The following is a 20,138-nucleotide window of genomic DNA, read 5'->3' on the forward strand; positions in this document are numbered from 1 at the left end:
GTTATCTTCAATAGAGGTGTCATGCATGGTACGTGTCTGCAACCAGCTGGCGAAACTCCTGATTTGTTCACGTGTAATCCAGTCATCAGACCGCTCCAGGTGTTTGGAGCGTAGCAAATTCTTGTGTTCATCCATATACGGAGCCACCAAGGCAGAATTCTGTAGAACTGTGTAGTGTGCTTCAGTGAGAGAATGTCTGTCCATACATATTATTTGTTCCCCTCCTAGCGTGCCTTTTCCATCCAGTCTGCCCTTATGCCGCGATTCAGGAACACCAATCGGCTTAAGGTCAGGAATAAAGTCAATACAAAACTCAATGACCTCCTCATTTTGACGGCCCTTGGAGATGCTTCCTTCTGGCCTAGCACGGTTATGAACATATTTCTTTAAGACACCCATGAACCTCTCAAAGGGGAACATATTGTGTAGAAATACAGGACCCAAAACGTTAATCTCTTCGCATAGGTGAACTAGGACGTGCGTCATGATGTTGAAGAAGGATGGTGGGAACACCAACTCGAAACTAACAAGACATTGCACCAAATCATTCTCTAACCTTGGTATGATTTCTGGATCGATTACCTTCTGAGGGATTGCATTGAGAAATGCACATAGCTTCACAATGGCTAATCGAACGTTTTCCGGTAGAAGCCCCCTCAATGCAACCGTAAGCAGTTGCGTCATAATCACGTGGCAGTCATGAGACTTTAGGTTCTGAAACTTTTTCTCTGCCATATTTATTATTCCCTTTTTATTCGACGAGAAGCCATACGGTACCTTAATACTGAGCAGGCATTCAAAGAAGATTTCCTTCTCTTTTTTGGTAAGAGCGTAGCTTGCATGACCCTGATGTAGGCCGTCTTTTCCATGCATACGTTGCTGGTCCTCTCGTGCCTCAGGTGTATCTTTTGTCTTCCCATACACGCCCAAGAAGCCAAGCAGGGTCACACAAAGATTCTTCGTCACGTGCATCACGTCGATTGCGGAGCGGACCTCTAGGTCTTTCCAATAGGGCAGGTCCCAAAATATAGATTTCTTCTTCCACATGGGTGCGCGTACGTCAGCGTCATTCGGAACAGGTTGTCCACCAGGACCCTTTCCAAAGACCACCTTCAAATCCTTGACCATATCATGTACATCAGCATCAGTACGGTGGCGAGGCTTCGTCCGGTGATCCGCCTCACCTTTGAAATGCTTGCCTTTCTTTCTTACGGGATGCCTGCTCGGAAGAAATCGACGATGTCCCAGGTACACATTCTTCTTACAATTAGCTAAATACATACTGTCGGTATCGTCCAAACAGTGCGTGCATGCGCGGTATCCCTTGTTTGTCTGTCCTGAAAGGTTACTGAGAGCAGGCCAATCGTTGATGGTCACGAACTGCAACGCCTTTAGGTAAAATTCTTCCCCCATGTGCTCATCCCATGCACGTACACCTGTTCCATTCCACAGTTGTGAGAGTTCTTCAACTAATGGCCTTAGGTACACATCAATGTCGTTGCCGGGTTGCTTAGGGCCTTGGATGAGCACTGGCATCATAATGAACTTCCGCTTCATGCACAACCAAGGAGGAAGTTATACAAACATAGAGTCACATGCCAGGTGCTATGGTTGCTGCTCTGCTCCCCAAAAGGATTAATGCCATCTCCACTTAGACCAAACCATACGCTCCTTGCGTCATCTGCAAACTCCTTCCCGTACTTTCTTTCGATTTTTCTCCACTGCGACCCGTCAGCGGGTACTCTCAACTTTCCGTCTTTCTTACGGTCTTCTCTGTGCCATCGCATCGCCTTGGCATGCTCTTTGTTTTGGAACAAACGTTTCAACCGTGGTATTATAGGAGCATACCACATCACCTTGGCAGGAATCTTCTTCCTGGGGCGCTCGCCCTCGACATCACCAGGGTCATCGCGGCTGATCTTATAGCGCAATGCACCACATACCGGGCAAGCGTTCAAATCCTCGTACTCACCGTGGTAGAGGATGCAATCATTAGGGCATGCATGTATCTTCTGCACCTCTAACCCTAGAGGGCAGATAGCCTTCTTTTCTTCGTACGTACTCTCGGGCAATTTGTTGTCCTTTGGAAGCATATCCTTTATCATTACCAGCAACTTTTCAAATCCCTTGTCAGATACACCATTCTCTGCCTTCCATTGCAGCAATTCCAGTGTGGTTCCCAGCTTTTTCTTGTCACCTACGCAATTCGGGTACAACAATTTTTTGTGATCCTCTAACATGCGCTGCAACTTCTTCTCCAAATCACTTGCGCAGTTTCTCTTTGCATCGGCAATGGCCTGACCTAGATCATCAACGGGCTCATCTGATGCCTCTTCTTCAGCTTCTTCCCGCATTGCCGGCTCAGCTTCTTCCTGCATTACCGGCTCAGCTTCTTCCCCCGTTGTTGTATCATCGTATTCAGGGAACCCATGGCCAGGATAGCTGTCGTCGTCCTCTTCTTCTTCATTGTTTTCCATCATAACCCCTCTTTCTCCGTGCTTGGTCCAAACATTATAGTGGGGCATGAAACCGGACTTAAACAGGTGGACGTGAATGGTTCTTGACGTAGAGTAATTCTGACCATTCTTACAGCCAGCACATGGACAAGGCATAAAACCATCCGCCTGCTTGTTTGCCTCAGCCGCAAGCAGAAAAGTATGCACGCCCTCAACGAACTGGGGAGAGCATCGGTCATCGTACATCCATTGCCGGCTCATCTTCATTACACAACACCGAATAGACCAAATTAATACAAGTTCATACATAAATTTCATACAACACTTAAATGCAACAAACAAATAACTCTCTAGCTAAAGCATTTAAATGCAATAACAAATGCGATCAAGATCGCAACTAAGGTAACAATGGATCCAACAGCATAATGATACCAAGCCTCACTATCGATGGCATATTTTCTAATCTTTCTAATCTTCAAGCCCATTTTCTCCATCTTGATCTTGTGATCATCGACGACATTGGCAACATGCAACTCCAATTCCATCTTCTCCCCCTCAATTCTTTTTAATTTTTCTTTCAAGTACTCATTTTCTCTTTCAACTAAATTTAACCTCTCGACAATAGGGTCGGTTGGAATTTCCGGTTCACATACCTCCTAGAAAAAATTTCTATGTCAACTTGATGGGCATAATTTGTCATAAACATGAAATGCAACTAGTTTTAAAAGAGAATATATATACCACATCCGAATCATAACAAGGACGAGGGCCAACGGGGACGGATATCAAAACCATGGCACTATATGTATAACAAACAACGTACAGGTAAGATAATTATACGAGTAACTATATATCCAAATCACACAAACATCAATTTTTATATAAAATTTCATGAACAAGAGGCTCACCACAAGGTGGTGCCAGCGACGGGACGGTGCGGGCGATCGACGGTGGTTACGACGGAGATTTAGAAGGCACTAAGTAAACCACACCTACATATGCAAACTAAGTGTTATTTTTGACCTCAAATTGCATATAAATCAAATACTAGCACATATATATATATCCTCCCAAATTACTAAACTCACAAATTAATCACTATATAAAGCATTGCAAGAGCTAATCTAGCAATGAGAGATGAAAGGACAAAGTTGCTAAACTTTGTGATCATTTGAATGGATGGGGGCCTTCAAATCTTGACAAATTTTGGGCAAAATGTGTGATGAGCTCGAGAGGAAGAGGGGAAGAACAGAGAGAGGAGAGGGGAAAGGGGAAGAACAGAGCGAGCTCAGGTGGACGAAGGGTTTATGTAGGACGACCTTTAGTACCGATTCGTGCCAAGAACCGGTACTAAAGGGGCTGGAGGGGCCCCAGTTTGACAACATCCTGCCACCACTCTCATTAGTACCGGTTCGTGGCACGAACCGGTGCTAAAGGTTTGCCACGAACCGGTACTAATGAAAGCGGCCCGGCTAGCCGTTGGAACTGGCACTAATGTATACATTAGTGCCGGCTCAAATACAAACCGGCACTAATGTGCTTCACGTTTGACCCTTTTTCTACTAGTGAAGGCACAAATCAACAATGGAGGCATTGAGAAGATACTCCTCCATCCGATAATCTGCTATTTTTAGGGAATGAATTAGAAATGCCCTAAGTAACTAGTCATCTTAACCTGTCAATTCAGAGAATACTCTAGTCAATTCAACACGAGTTTTTCTCATATGGGCAATTTAGTCTAGGTCTTGAAACATTCTGCACCCAAGAACTGCATGAACAATGTAGGAGAACGTATCCAGTGCACCGAGCTATCTGGTGCACCAGATGCTCCGATAGCTCGTGGGCCACTAGATGCAGAAGGAAGGGACCTGATCCATCTACAAGGGAGCCTGCTGGTACATTTGCAAAACAGACCCTGAGGTGCAGCTAAATCTAGCGAATCGATTGCCCCAACCCAGTTCGTCTATCTCCCTTCGCCTTCCTGTACCACCGGACCAGGCTGAGCTAGGTTACAGAAAATGGGGAATCACCTCTCTCTCTCTCTCTCTCTTCCTAATATATATTTTTCGCAGAAGCATAAGGAATTCTTGCTATGTACTATAGCAAGTTCATAAAAAATTCTTGCGCCATACTTTAGCAAGTGGAAACATCTGCAGCAGTTCAAGAATCTTGCGCGTATTTGCTTCTTCCTTTAGCCATGTGTCAAGTTCATATTCTATTCTTAAAGTTCCATCACCACTGTTTCCCCCATTCACTGAATCAGTTGTTGGGAGATACTGTGACTAATGTTGTTTCAGTTGACTTAAATGCATGATGTTGTTGATTGAAAATAGGAATTGTGTGATTGTTTGAGGATGCATGAGCTACCAGTATACCTGTATAATCTTATCCTCTATCAAAATAGTCTCATGAATGTAAAAGAAACAAATGATGTGCTCGCTGTTCTGATTCTTGGTTTGTATAAATTTAAATAGGAGTCCAATTTGAAATTTGTGAAAGCAGTACTAGTTGTTTCTGATCCAGATTTTATTTTGCTGCAATCCTCCAAAAAGTAACACCTTTGATATGTGCAGCTCCTGAATAACTAAGTATCGTATGATAAGGACCACGAAAAGCTTCTTTTAATCATGAATCAACAAGGATTTTAGGAGTAGGAAGTAAGAACCAAGATCTATGAAACATAATCTTACGTTTTTTTTATAAATACTACTGAAAGTTTCAGCAATACAGACATGAATCTTGTCCAATATATTGCTTTGTTTATATTTTGTATGTACATCTGAAACCTGATGTTGTTCATGTTTTTCAGGTCCCCTCTGAATGTTCAGCTACATGCTCATCTGTAGAAAAAAATTGCTTGTTGTCCAAGCTAGTGTTCAAGTTGAATATATTCCTCCTTCTGCAAGTTGTGGTATCTCTTTCAGATGATCAGAAGAGATGCGTGTGGTGGTTTACTTATCATACTCTAAGTGCTTCAGTACATAGTGGGACATGTTCAAATAAATGTATGTGTGGAGGAACAATTGCAGATACAAGAGTTCGACAACGTCGACGTAGAGCAAGAACACTTATGTTTTAATTAGAAGGATTTTTTGGAACATGGCAGATTAGTTAGTCTTAAGCTCTCGTAAACATGATTTTTCTTCCTGACGTGTTGAGTGATAGAGGAAAGGTAGAGAAGCGAGCGACCGGAACAAAAATTATCTTACTCAATCTACAAGGGTTGTTTTGCAAATGGCCAAGGAAGAGTGATGAGTTGGCTTCAGGAGAATGCATCACTGATTTCATCAAACTACAAGGGTTGTTTTGCAAATGTGTCAGCAGGCTCCCTCATAGATGGATCAGGTCCCTTCCTTCTGCATCTAGTGGCCCACGAGCTATTGGAGCATCTAGTGGCTCTGGTGCGCCAACATTCACAGGGGGTGGGGGGGTCTGCCTCAGTCTCTGTCCCTTATCCTTATAAGAGAGTGAATTTTTTTACTCCGGCCGTAACTTTCCCCCTAAATATAGTCCACCATTCAGCACTCGAATAAAAGCTGCGGCTCTCCTCCACAGCCTCCCCCTTTCCCTCCCGCGCCGCATCTGTGCCAGCGCCGCCCCTCCCACCCCCCACCGGTACATGCTTGCCGCTGCGGACACTCCGTAGGCTCCACCACTGTCCTCTACCACTTCAATTTTTGCCTCTTCGTCCTATCGCCGACGAAGAACTGGTGGACATGCGGCTGCTACCGCCGCTACCGGATTTGGCGTATCTGGTCATCGGTGGTTGCGCCTTGCCATGGATTGGCCAGGAAGTAGACTAGAGAGCCCTTAAAACGCCTCTGGGCCGCATGCAGGTACCGGCTCCTCTCTAGCCACTCGAGTCTCTCTTATTGGCGGCTCGCCGACAAAGGAATGCCCGACCGTCACCCGGGCTTGGTGTTGGCCGAGCGGCTCGTCGGCTCGCCGTCGCCAGTAATACAGTGCGACGACTGCCCGCGGCAGGTGGTGCGCCAAGTTTCTACCACACCACAACATCCCATATGGGTGTTTTCTAAGTGCACAAATGATGGGGTATGTGCTTGTTTTCATTCGGTTGTTCACCCGATTCAGTGCAATTTCAGTAGCTCATCGTTTGGTCAAATTTGTGTGTAGGATGTGTGGAAGTTTAGGTATTGGGAAGAAGAATATATCGATCTATTGATAGCACGAAAATTGATTGATGTTCGTGCACCCGTTGCTAGAATCGAAGCTAGAGATGAGACTAGAGATAAGATTAGATGCGAAGCAACGTCTACTTCTTTAGAATCGAAGAAGAAAGAAATGTTCGAGCTCGAGAAGGCACAAATCAACAATGGAGGCATCGAGAAGATATTCCTCCATCCGATAATCTACTATTTTTAGGGAATGATTTAGAAATGCCCTAAGTAACTAGTCATCTTAACCTGTCAATTCAGAGAATACTCTAGTCAATTCAACACGAGTTTTTCTCATATGGGCAATTTAGTCTAGGTCTTGAAACATTCTGCACCCAAGAAATGCATGAACAATGTAGGAGAACGTATGCAGTGCACCGAGCTATCTGGTGCACCAGATGCTCCGATAGCTCATCGGCCAGTAGATGCGGAAGGAAGGGACCTGATCCATCTACAAGTGAGCCTGCTGGTACATTTGCAAAATAGACCCTGAGGTGCAGCTAAATCTAGTGAATCGATTGCCCCAACCCAGTTCGTCTCTCTCCCTTCGCCTTCCTGTACCATTGGACCAGGCTAAGCTAGGTTACAGAAAATGGGGAATCACCTCTCTCTCTCTCTCTCTCTTTCTTCCTAATATATATTTTTCGCAGAAGCATGAGGAATTCTTGCTCTGTACTATAGCAAGTTCGTAAAAAATTCTTGCGCCATACTTTAGCAAGTGGAAACATCTGCAGCAGTTCAAGAATCTTGCGCGTATTTGCTTCTTCCTTTAGCCATGTGTCAAGTTCATATTCTATTCTTAAAGTTCCATCACCACTGTTTCCCCCATTCACTGAATCAGTTGTTGGGAGATACTGTGACTAATGTTGTTTCAGTTGACTTAAATGCATGATGTTGTTGATTGGAAATAGGAATTGTGTGATTGTTTGAGGATGCATGAGCTACCAGTATACCTGTATAATCTTATCCTCTATCACAATAGTCTGAGGCCTCCTTTGGTTTGGAGGAATTTCGTAGGAATTCTAGAGGATAGGATTCTTATAGAATTTTTTTCCTTTAGAGCCCTTTGGTTTATAGGAATAGATTCCTATTCCTACATAAGATTGTTCCTATCCTCCACATTTCATAGGAAAATAAAAATGAGCCTAGACTCAATGAAAAAATCCCTTTGGTGTCAACCAAATGACATCTCATTTCCTATTCCTACTCATAGGATTTGGGATACATGTCATCTCATTTCCTACAAAATTCCTATTCCTACGATAATTCTATCCTATGAACCAAAAGAGGCCTGAATGTAAAAGAAACAAATGATGTGCTCGCTGTTCTGATTCTTGGTTTGTATAAATTTAAATAGGAGGTGCACTTATGAAGTCCAATTGAAATTTGTGAAAGCAGTACTAGTTTTTTCTGATCCAGATTTTATTTTGCTGCAATCCTCCAAAAAGTAACACCTTTGATATGTGCAGCTCCTGAATAACTAAGTATCGTGTGATAAGGACCACGAAAAGCTTCTTTTAATCATGAATCAACAAGGGTTTTAGGAGTAGGAAGTAAGAACCAAGATCTATGAAACATAATCTTACGTTTTTTTTATAAATACTACTGAAAGTTTCAGCAATACAGACATGAATCTTGTCCAATATATTGTTTTGTTTATATTTTTGTATGTACATCTGAAACCTGATGTTGTTCATGTTTTTCAGGTCCCCTCTGAATGTTCAGCTACATGCTCATCTGTAGAAAAAAATTGCTTGTTGTCCAAGCTAGTGTTCAAGTTGAATATATTCCTCCTGCAAGTTGTGGTATCTCTTTCAGATGATCAGAAGAGATGCGTGTGGTGGTTTACTTATCATACTCTAAGTGCTTCAGTACACAGTGGGACATGTTCAAATAAATGTATGTGTGGAGGAACAATTGCAGATACAGGAGTTCGACAACGTCGACGTAGAGCAAGAACACTTCTGTTTTAATTAGAAGGATTTTTTGGAACATGGCAGATTAGTTAGTCTTAAGCTCTCGTAAACATGATTTTTCTTCCTGACGTGTTGAGTGATAGAGGAAAGGTAGAGAAACGAGCGACCGGAACAAAAATTATCTTACTCAATCTACAAGGGTTGTTTTGCAGATGGCCAAGGAAGAGTGATGAGTTGGCTTCAGGAGAATGCATCACTGATTTCATCAAACTACAAGGGTTGTTTTGTAAATGTGCCAGCAGGCTCCCTCATAGATGGATCAGGTCCCTTCCTTCTGCATCTAGTGGCCCACGAGCTATTGGAGCATCTGGTGCACCAGATCGCTCGGTGCACAGGATACATTCTCAACGATGTAGACAGGAAGCAGAGCGCCGGCCATCGCTCTCGCATAGTCGGCCCTTTCTGGCAGTCAGCCTCGTGCGTGGTGCTTTTCCCCACCCTTGCTTGTAGCCGGCTACGTGCGTGCTCTCGCTGTCTGTGGTGCAAGTGATGTAGGCGCTCTGTGTTACCTAGCTTCGTTGAGTCATTTTCTCACAACGAAAGAGAATGGTCGATTATGGATAAATCGGAAATTTCTCGGCTGGTTCGGATTCCGCCTTCAGTCTGCGACCACGACTGGCGTGGATTCCGCGTTCGCGCATGCCGGTCGCAGCCGGACTGCCGGTTTTGACCACTCCATCTGATTAACGCCCACGGCACGGTCGCCATCAATCCTTTCGAGTCCGACTCTTGCATGCGCACAGGTCTGTGCCGCTATCCTGTAAAATCTCCGCCTGGGTGTTCCCTTCGACCAGAGCACAAACAGAGGCGGAAGTTTTGCCATCTGATCGAGCAAGCACTCTTGATGTCTCGATTTCGCGGCGGCTGCACGGGCCGACGATGCCATTTTTTTTTTCCTTCTTCTATTTCGCTTGCGTCCTCTGGGGTTGTTGGCGAATTCGATCTAAGTTTATTTTTTCTTTTCTTGGCCCTGCTCGGTTTCGTCTTTCGCCGTTGGATTCTGGGTTTGGACTAGGGATGGTAATGGATAGGGTAGAGCAATACCATATTCATACCTATGTAGTCAATGGATACAAATTAAATTTTACCTTCCCATTGGTAATGGGTAGGGTAGAGCAATACCATATTCATACCTATATAGTCAATGGATACAAATTAAATTTTAACTTCATCATAGCTGTACCCGTGGGTATTAAACTTTACCCGTACCCATACCTGACGAGTATTCATACCCATTGGTTACCCACGGGTAAATCAAACAGTACACACGTTGTTTATATTTTTACATTCATTGATAGCACATTTGACAAAAAATATATTTAACAGAGACCAGGGGATTTTGTGTGATGATGTGATGCTTAATTATAGGAGTATAGTTGGGTCACCCAACTCCTGTGATGCTACCGACCCTTACGCATATGTTGGAGCTCCATGAGTAAGGTCCACATGTCAATATATGAGTATATTCATGGGTACAAGGCTATACACTACCCTACCCACGACTTAACGGGTAGGGTACGGGTACTACCAATGGTTATAAAATTGTGCCCATACCCTATCCATGCGGGTACGGTATCGGCGGATAATTATACCCATGGTTAAAATTGTTGTCCTTAGCTTGGACATATTGGGTGAGCATGCTTTAAGAGAGCTGCACAATTACCATGGGAAAAAAGGGTTGCATAATAATAATAATTTTTATTATATTTGAAGGGTTGCATGTTTTTTTATTTTTTGGGGGAAAACTTTTCATCTATTCATTTTCAATCATGACAGTACAACCATTATAATTATAAAGAATACATCTAGCATAGACCGCCTAGCAACGACTACAAGCACTGAAACGAGTCGCAGGCATGCCGTCGTCATCGCCTCGCTCTCGCCGGAACCGGGCAAAACTTATTGTAGTAGACAGTCGGGAAGTCATCGTGATAAGGCCCTATAGGACGAAGACACTAGATCTGCAATCGTCAAGATGAAGAGTAGTGTAGATCGGTAGAATCCAAGCTCAAGACATACGAACGTAGACGAATAACGACCAGATCAGGGCAGATCCGTAGGAAACACACCTCCACACACTCATTGATGTTACTAGAGCCACCACCAGGATGGGTGCTAAGCAGGGAGAACCTTATTCCATTTTCAGGAAGGGCCGTCGTCTTTCCTTCCTGAGCAGGTCACAACCCTAACAAAACTTAAAAAGGAACATCTGAATACATAGCCGTCCCACTGGTAACAACCTGGATCGATTGCGCCCGCATGAGGATGACCTTAAGTCCACCGGGGACGAGGCGGACCGGCGATGGCGCCGGTGGAAGGCGGAGGAACTCTAAGCTGTTTTTTAGAGGAGACGGCGGCTGAGTGAGCTTTAACAAATGGGCCTTAAAGACAAGATCTACTTGCTTGTGTTAAATAATGGATTGATTGGCACAATTTCATCCCGACTTTCTTAATAGGGCTGCACAATTGTTGTTCTTACTGACTGATTGGTGGAAATCTGAATCCTCCATGCCACTTTCCTAATTTGCATAAGGCGTCCATGTTCTAAAAATTCCAGTAAGTATTGATCGCATTGCTTGCAAAATACTATGTCCAAGCCCTAAACGAAGTGACTAAGCACATCGTTGTCGTGAAGATCATGGGCACGTTTTCTTGAAGTAGAGGCGCGACTTCATCACACCAACCGTGAAGCGGTGCATAAGACTAATCATAGTGGGAGTAACTTTAGGAGTAACGTAAACTCCAGCTCAGCAAAATAGCTTATGTGATTTTGACTTAATGAGCAGAGAGACAAATTGAGTAACTTAGCTAGTTACAAAATCACATACCCCAATACAATATGAGTCTATAAACTAATAAATGGAGGTTTGCATGACACCACACTTATGTTCCTACACACTATGAAGATAGTAAGATAGCTGAAGATAATGTGTATGTTACTCTTTGAAGTTACTCTCCATTATGGCTAGTCTAAGAGCAAGACTAAGCCAGGGCAACCACTCTTTCCTGTACTAATGATTGTTGTTTCTCCTCGAGAATTGGTTGACCTTGTCAGTGAAGTTATCGGCCATGTCATGTCAAAAGCCATGGCAGTGTACCTAGTGCTACCATTAGGTATGTCTGTGGGGTTATGTAGAGAACATGCAAAGATACTAGGTCACCGGATTCGTCAGACAATGGTTGTGTCTCCTCCGATGTATCCAATTCCCTCGTGTCCCTGATACATTTCATATTGCCACATATCAGATGTGTGTGATGGTAACAAGCAAGCGTGAATAAAATTGTGTTTTCTTATGGGATGGACGCAGCTAGAGTCTTGATCTTACTACAAGGGTTTCACCTTTGGGGCCATGTATTAGTTGGTGCTAGTTTTTTTGTCCTTTAAGGAGTAAATAGTAGCTAGCTAGTTGCTACGAGGTTGTGCCTAGCAAAGTCGCAATTTATATAGCTGGACCAAGCAAGGAGACAACTAGAAGGGGCCATGTACTTATGATAGATCACATGCATGGGAGATTGCCATTACCCATAAAGGCATGGATTTATCTTTAGTTAATTGTAGTTAATTTTCACTTTAAAGCATACCCTGTGTACAGAAGTGAAGTACGGAGTACGTCCCGGCATGACACCATCGATCAATTTTCGTTCTTCGGCGTTGTTGAAAGTGCATAGCAAGTGGAGATCCATTTTTTCTCCAAATTTTCATTTGCGATCACGGTCCATGGGAAAATCATCCTCTAGAATTCCAAGTAGTTTTTGAGAGTTAAACTAATGGGATATATCTTGTATCTTTGTACCCCAGAGTTCCTGGTAATAGTCACCAGTAAGAAAACGAGATAGTGTATGTTTTGAATTGCACTACTAATTTGAAATGACTTACTCTAAAATCTCAGTAGAATTGATTAATTTGATGCAGCTACAAAGTGCACCTACTAACTCATCTAGGCTCATGTTGAGAAGAACAGATATCAGAGCTAATGAGATTAATGTTTTTGAAAAAAAAACGTCTAGACTTTCCAACATTTTAATATCACTAGGTACCTGCATGTGAATTGCCAAGGGGGTAAAAGATTTTTTATCTGAATAATTCGGTACATGGTTCATGCAAAGAAAGTAAATTAATGTAATTGACCGGCGTACCGGAAGGTGCGGGGATATATGGCATGGAATTGAGCGGCTTTATTCCGCGTTATTGCAAAAGGTAAGTTAATTAAGGTGGAATGAACAAAGAAAAAAAACTTAGGGTTCCCTTGCCTCTCACCAGGACCGCCGCCGGCCGCTTCATCTCCGGTGGCCGTAGGGCCATGGAGGCTTGATGGACCTAGAACCTTGCCGGCTGGAGGGATCTTGTTCCATTTTTAGGTGTTTTTCTGAGTTCTTTTAGGGTTTGTGTCCTACACAGAAAGATGAGGAGGTGGCGGCTCAATGAAGATGGGATTCGGTCGATGCTGATCTTTGATGGACCTACTTGGATCCAGTCTTTGTTCGTGTGTCTCTATGTTGGATCCTTTCAATATATACTTCTCATTGTTGGCAATGACTCGTGTGCTGGCCTGGGAGGACCTTAGCATGATGACTTCCCGACTGTCTAGTACAACAAGTTTGGCCTGGCTCCGGTGAGGAAGGGGCGATGACGGTGGCGCACCTCCGTCTCGCTCCAGTGCTTGTAGTCGTCGTTAGGTGGTCTATGGACATAGATGTAATTTTTTTATGACCATGTTGTTTGTACTGCCATGGAATGATGAATAGATCGACAGTTTTCTCAAAAAAATTTAAGATGAAACTGATGTACTGTTGCAAAAGGTAAGTAAATTAATGTGATTGTGCGACGTACTTGGAAGATGCGGTAAAATTTGACATCATAGGGAAAACCCTCCTAGATGAAGAAAAAAAACTCGATGGAAGGATGTGGTGGGAGCGTGGAACCGGTTGACAAAGAGTAATGCCTGGTAGGAAAAGGAACACTACTTATTTTTTAAGTCTCTACTACTTAAAAAGAACGTAAGGCTCCCATTTCATCTTTCTTCTCACCACCCCTTCGTCCAACCTTCTATGTATGCCTAGATGAAGAAAAAAAACTCGATGGAAGGATGTGGTGGGAGGTAGGGATGGCAGTTTTGCCCATGGGTACCCTACCCGAAAACAATGGGCATGGGCATGACTTGGAGAGATTTTGTACCCACGGGTAATGGGTATCCATACCCGTTAAATATATGGGTAGGGCATGGGTATGAACTTGTGCCCATGGGTAACCCAATGGGTACCCAAAAAATGATAAAAAATAAAAATAGTTCCTATGACATCTGGGTCAACATACAACTCCTATGGTCCAACCCTAAATCTCATATTCCTTAAACCGTCCATAGCTCATAGGCCCGTAATCATTTGCTCGCCACTCCTCCTACGGCCTATGTGACTCCTCAAAAATATGAAATATCGACTCTTCTCTATTGGACTACTTTCTAACGATCAAGCTATCCCCACGAACCGCTGCTCATACTCCATTGATGCCTCCAAGAGGCCTCCCACGTGAGGAGTCTGTGTGTGTGCTATACTGCTTGCGCATCATCACATGATTTTTAAACTCATTTCTCTACCTTTTAAAAATGTAATATTATGCATTTTACCCACTGGGTATCCATTGGGTATAGGATACCCATGGGTATGGGCACGGGTGTTAATTTATGCCCATGGGTATTGAAGTGGGTGGGTATAGAAAGTTTCTGTGGGTATGAATTTGGGCAGAAGGAGGTTGTACCCGCCCATATCCTAACCATTGCCATCCCTAGTGGGAGGGTGGAACCGGTTGACGAAGAGTAATGCCTGGCAGGAAAAGGAACACTACTTATTTTTTAAGTCTCTACTACTTAAAAAGAATCGTAAGATTCCCATTTCATCTTTCTTCTCGCCACCCTTTCGTCCAGCCTTCTATGTATATGATAATCAATCGTCTTAATTACTTACCTTCTGAACCAATTCCATTTATTTTACTTACCAAACTTCTAATCAAAATATCTATACTACTTAAAAAGAACATAAGTTTCTCATTTTACCTTTCTTCCCACCACCCGTTCGTCCAACCTTTCTTGTATATGATAATCAATCACCTTAATTTACTTACCTTCTAAACCAATTCCATTTTTATTTACTTACCAAACTTCTAACCAAAATATAAGAATTCACGGGCAGAATTTGATGAACATACACAATCGCATTAATATTGACAGGTAAATCACAAGCTAACGTATTAGAATATTTATATCCCGTTGTAATGCACGGGCATTCTTCTAGTAACATAAATAAAGTAGTGATTAGGATCTCGCATGAGTGTTACAATCACTTTGTTCAACCCTTTTAGATTTTAGTCATCTTTCTAATATTTGTTCCCAACATAATATTATGCTGCCTTATACCTAAAAGAAGGAATAATTTCCTATGCAGCACCAACAACTATTAGTATACATATTATATATATATATATATATGATCACGGGATCAGAATAATATTCTGATCACAACATGAACTTCCCGAATAACGCGCCTGACCTTCCCTGAGTACTAGGTTGAACTTCAGCTAAAAGGTGTCCAGATGGGATTGCGATATACCGTTGGATAGCTATGGACATCAGTATCATGACCCAAGTTAAATTTTTGGCAAAATGTAAGCGGTTTAAGAGCAGTTTTGAAAACCGTTTTTTCGTCATACAAAAAACGTGAATCATATTTTCGATCGCATTTTTAAACCGTTTATCGGAATGAGGCAAATAATATGGCGTTGGAAAGCTGCTGCAAAACCGCTCCTTCCACATGTTGAAAGTTTACTCTAATTCCCTACGGTTAAAGAGTAATTCGGAAAATCGTAAAATTTCGTAAACCGAACACCCGAGTTCGTATTTTTGACGCCATTTCTAAACGGCTAATCCAATTGAGGAAAATAATATGGCGTTGGAAAGCTTATGAAAATGCGTTACTTTTTTATGTTAAAAGTTTTTTCTGATTTTGAATGGTTTAAAAGTAATTTAGAAAATGGTACAAGTTCCACCGAGTTCGTATTTTTGAGCTAATTTTTTAACCGTGCGTCCAAATGCAGCAAACTACGGTTTTATGTCAGTTTTGAAAATGGTTAAAAACATATTTTTGCCGTAATTTCTACAAACTTTATCGAGATGGGGCAAATAATATACCGTTGAAAAGCTACGGAATACGGCAAATAATATATTGGAATGGAGCAAACGATGGTTTTCTCTAATTCCTAGCCGTTTTCAAGTAATTTCGAAAACGGCGGGATCATGTGTTCTGCCTTTATCGCGAAACAGATTCTTCGAAAATGCACCGCGTGAAGAACCTGCACTTCTCGGCGCGTGTACCTGAACTTCACTCTATTTTTCACGTGATTTTTTTGCTCGTAGGTCTCCATCCACTTCTCGTAACTCTCCATCCATTCACCGGAATTAAGCAGGTGATATACGGATGGAAAACTGTTGTAAGCACGCAAGTTTCTCATGTTGATCATCTTTTCATACTCGCGACGATTTTAAATGTTTTTAATCTAAAATTCATTCAGCGTAGTAGTTGAACTTCCAGCTGTTTTCACGTTGAACTTCTGTGACGTATTTTTGTTTGTAATTTTCTAATCCATTCGTCAGTGTTACACAAATGATATTGTTTTTGTACAAGCCTCTCTCACAATAATTTTTTTCATTTTTTCTGACTGAGGACTTAAACTTACACAAATGATATTCCCGACGTTTTGAAGTAAATTAGAAAATGACGAGATCATGATTTCTGCCTTCATCGCGAACGGAAACGCACTGCATGAAGTAGTTGAACTTCTCGAGCATGTCTGTTTGAACCTCACTCTGTTTTTGACGTGCTGTTTTTTTGCAGTGCGTGAAGTAGTTGAACTTCTCAGGCATGTCTGTTTGAACCTCAATTTGTTTTTGAACATGCTGTTTTTTGCACTATATGAAGTAGTTGAACTTCTGGGGCATGCTGTTTGAACTTCACTCTGTTAGAATTTTTTTGTATTTTTCTTATATGAAATACACACCATGTAGTATGTGAACTTCTGGTTGTTATCACTCTGAACTTCTCTCTGGTTTGAGAGAATTATTTCAAAACACAAAAACACATTTTTAATGTATTTTGGACATCTAAATACACGGTGAACCTCTCTCACAACAATTTTTTGAACTTTTCCTCATAGAGCACTTGAACTACTAGCAACCTTTTTTCGTTTATGAGTTGTTTTTAGAAGTGCAAAAAATGGCGTTGTGTTTTTTTATTTTTTGAACAGATAAATCCTAGGTTTTGATAAACTCCAAACTTCTCTGTTATTTCAATATGAACTTCACCTTTTTTATATTTTCGAGTAAATAATTGTATTCAATTTTTATATAGAAAAAACCAAACATGGAAGTACAAGGTGAAACTCTTTCGCAAGAATTTTTGAACTTCTCCGCACATAGCTCTTGAACTTCTTTTCAACAAATCTGAGTTTTCTATATACTTTGAAATTCTTGCGAAAAAAGCATACCCATAGCACGAGCACATCAAACGCACGCACACTACTGTCTTATAAAAGAAATGGGTGGTGATATACTGTGGGCTTGCCAAGTTTTTCTAAATTGGTTTCATTTTATCTCAAAACGAGGTTTAGTGGTGATTTTCCTTCTCTATTAGTAGTAGCAGGACTTCACATATTCACCAAATATGCTAGTTACTAGAGAAAAAACCAAATCCCGCAAATCCACGTACACACATGCTTGGAGTAAATGAATCATTTTATCATTTTGTTATAAGGTGGGGCAGAGACTAATTGCAAGACACACTGTCGAACCCGTTTACCATATATATAGCCTAAGGGTGTTTCATGGTTACTCTAGTAGATCAAAGGGTGTTTCCTTAATTATCTGGATAAGCAATACTGGTGGAAAATAGGAACACAATCATTTTTATGATCAAGGGTGGAATTATTGACAATCATACTGGAATAAAATCTCGACCCCAAGGAAACTACAAGTGACACTCCCAACATGACATGCTTAGGATAAGTGGGAGGAATTAACTTGGAATGTAATCTCTGGATAATTGTTATGTGATTTTGGGGAAGTCACTATAAATAGTAGAGGAAGACTCCTAAGAAGGCTTAATTTTTTTACATCATTGTCAACTATGGGTGGAAGAAATGCGGGAAGGAGTAAACTCAATGAGGAATTATATAGTTTGGGAACTTATTATCATACCAAATAACCGCAAGCCCATTTTTTGTAAGTTTTTTTTATTTGTGAGGAAATTTGTCTCATTGGAATATTATATTGTCAAGCTTTCTATTAAGTTCTTTACACAAAGGGAAATATACTTTGTGGAAACTCTCTTTCCTGGAATTTTGGGAAAGAGGAACTAAAAAGACACGGTTTGCTAATTGAGTATATTAATATATGGTCTTATTACAAGCTTCACATCAATGGAATAGCAGGTCATATGGGTTTCTAAATGAAGCAAGGCGGTCATCTACAAATTCACATTGATGGAAGTGAAAGCTTGGTCATCTTTTAACTTTCATATGAAAGGAACATTTGAAACATCCTATGTTTTACGAGTTAAAATACATAGAAAATATTTTGAAGTGTTTCTCTATGGAAAATTGCAAATCTGTTAAAATACCATTGATAAAGGGAATCATACTCAGTGAGGAATTGTATTGAACCCCTGAGGAAAAATTGAATAATAAATGGTACTGGAATTCATATGTATCTTCATTATATTATCATACCTTAGCTACCGGAATTTATGATGCATTCAAGGAAAGACGAGCAGCTAAGGGAATCTCACACATCATTTAAGATTGTGGAAAGTGCATCACAACCTGTCACTTTTTCTAAAATTTATATTAAAGGTAAACACATTGAGGAAACTATTACTCTATCTACAAGATGAGAAATAAGTCCAGGTACGCATATTCTTTTTTTTGTAGTACTAATATGGTGCAGGTTCACTGACCGAAGTCAGGAATTTCTTTCAACACATGGTTAATTATGGAACTTCATTTACTGATTGGACTTGATATTTATGTGGTTTTGAAAATTTATTCAATATGGTTATCTTATACTTGAATCGATGTGGAATTAATCATATTATTGATATATGTGACGGAAAACAATTGATGCGGAATTTCACTTGAGGAAGCAAAATACTCAAGGTGCCTATAAAGGTGGAATTACACTTGAGGAAATAATACTCGAGGCGCCAAGGACAGCTATGCTGGAATAATTAGGCGGAAACTAAAGGTCTCTAGTGAACTTAAGTGTCACAGCAAGGAAACATACCGAGGGAAGGTATCGCTATATATTTCTTTGGATTTTCAACGTAGTGTTAACTTGGTTGCTGGCCTCTTGACTAAGCCTATTAGTCATGAGGTATTTGGTAAGCATGTTAAGGCTATGGATGCGAATATTTGAATGATCGTTTTGGACAAGTGGGAGATGTTGGAATTATGTGTCCCGCAACTATATTCAAATTACTAGGAATTACTAATATTTGGAATACCTCATTACGGAATTTATATATATGTACTTATGCATGAAATTAATTTACATGATTATCATGGAATTATTACCTGCTGGAAAGTACTTAAGTTTTGTATGCTTAAGGAAGCTGGTCGATTATTAGTGGAATACAATATACTATTTATATTGGAAAGACTACCCGGGTACACTGGTGATTGGAAGGAGCTAGATTGTATAATTAGATTACAGCCCTAATGTTGATCTACATAACTAGAGAAATTTACACTCTATTATGGCGCGTTGCTCACAAGCGCGTGCTCCGGGGACATAACGGGTAGAATCCGTTAACAGACAAATATGATCGTGGTTGGTAATTTGATCTGGACTCTATCCCGGAAACTAGTGGAAAAGACTAGGAATCTTATATCTGTATAAGAGGTGGACTCTTTGGAAAGGCAGTATAAGAAGGTCCCTACCCCCTAGCCTCAGAGATGCAAATTGTGAGCGGCACCACGATAAGCGCAGAGGAATAGGGGGTAGACCGCAAACCCTAAATTTCTAACATTGGTATTAGAGCTGTTTCATCAAACATCGTGTACTGTTGTAGGCACTCTGTGTTAGCATTCGTTGAGTCATCATCTCACAAGCAAAGTGAAAAGTCGAGATTTGCTGGTCAATAACTATGATGTTGAATAGGGAGAAGTGTTGACCGAGCAATCAGTCAGACCACGGCTGGCGTGGCTTCCGCGTTCGCGCGTGCCGGCGGCAGCCGGACTGCAGGTTTGACCACTGGATCCGATTAATCCCCACGGCACGGTCGCCATCAATCCTTTCCATTCCAACTCCTGCAGGCACGCTCTCAGCTTCCGAGTTTCATCCGGCGGCCAACACGCACAGGTCTATGCTGCGAGGCTAAGGCTATAAAATCTGCATCCAGGCCATGGAGAGGGAATTATTAGCATCTGATCGAGCAAGCCCTCTTGGTATCTTGATTCAGCGAGCAGCAACAGGTGGTCTCAGGTGCCT

This window comes from Triticum urartu, chromosome 7 (assembly GCF_003073215.2).
Source record: "Triticum urartu cultivar G1812 chromosome 7, Tu2.1, whole genome shotgun sequence".
NCBI lineage: Eukaryota > Viridiplantae > Streptophyta > Magnoliopsida > Poales > Poaceae > Triticum > Triticum urartu.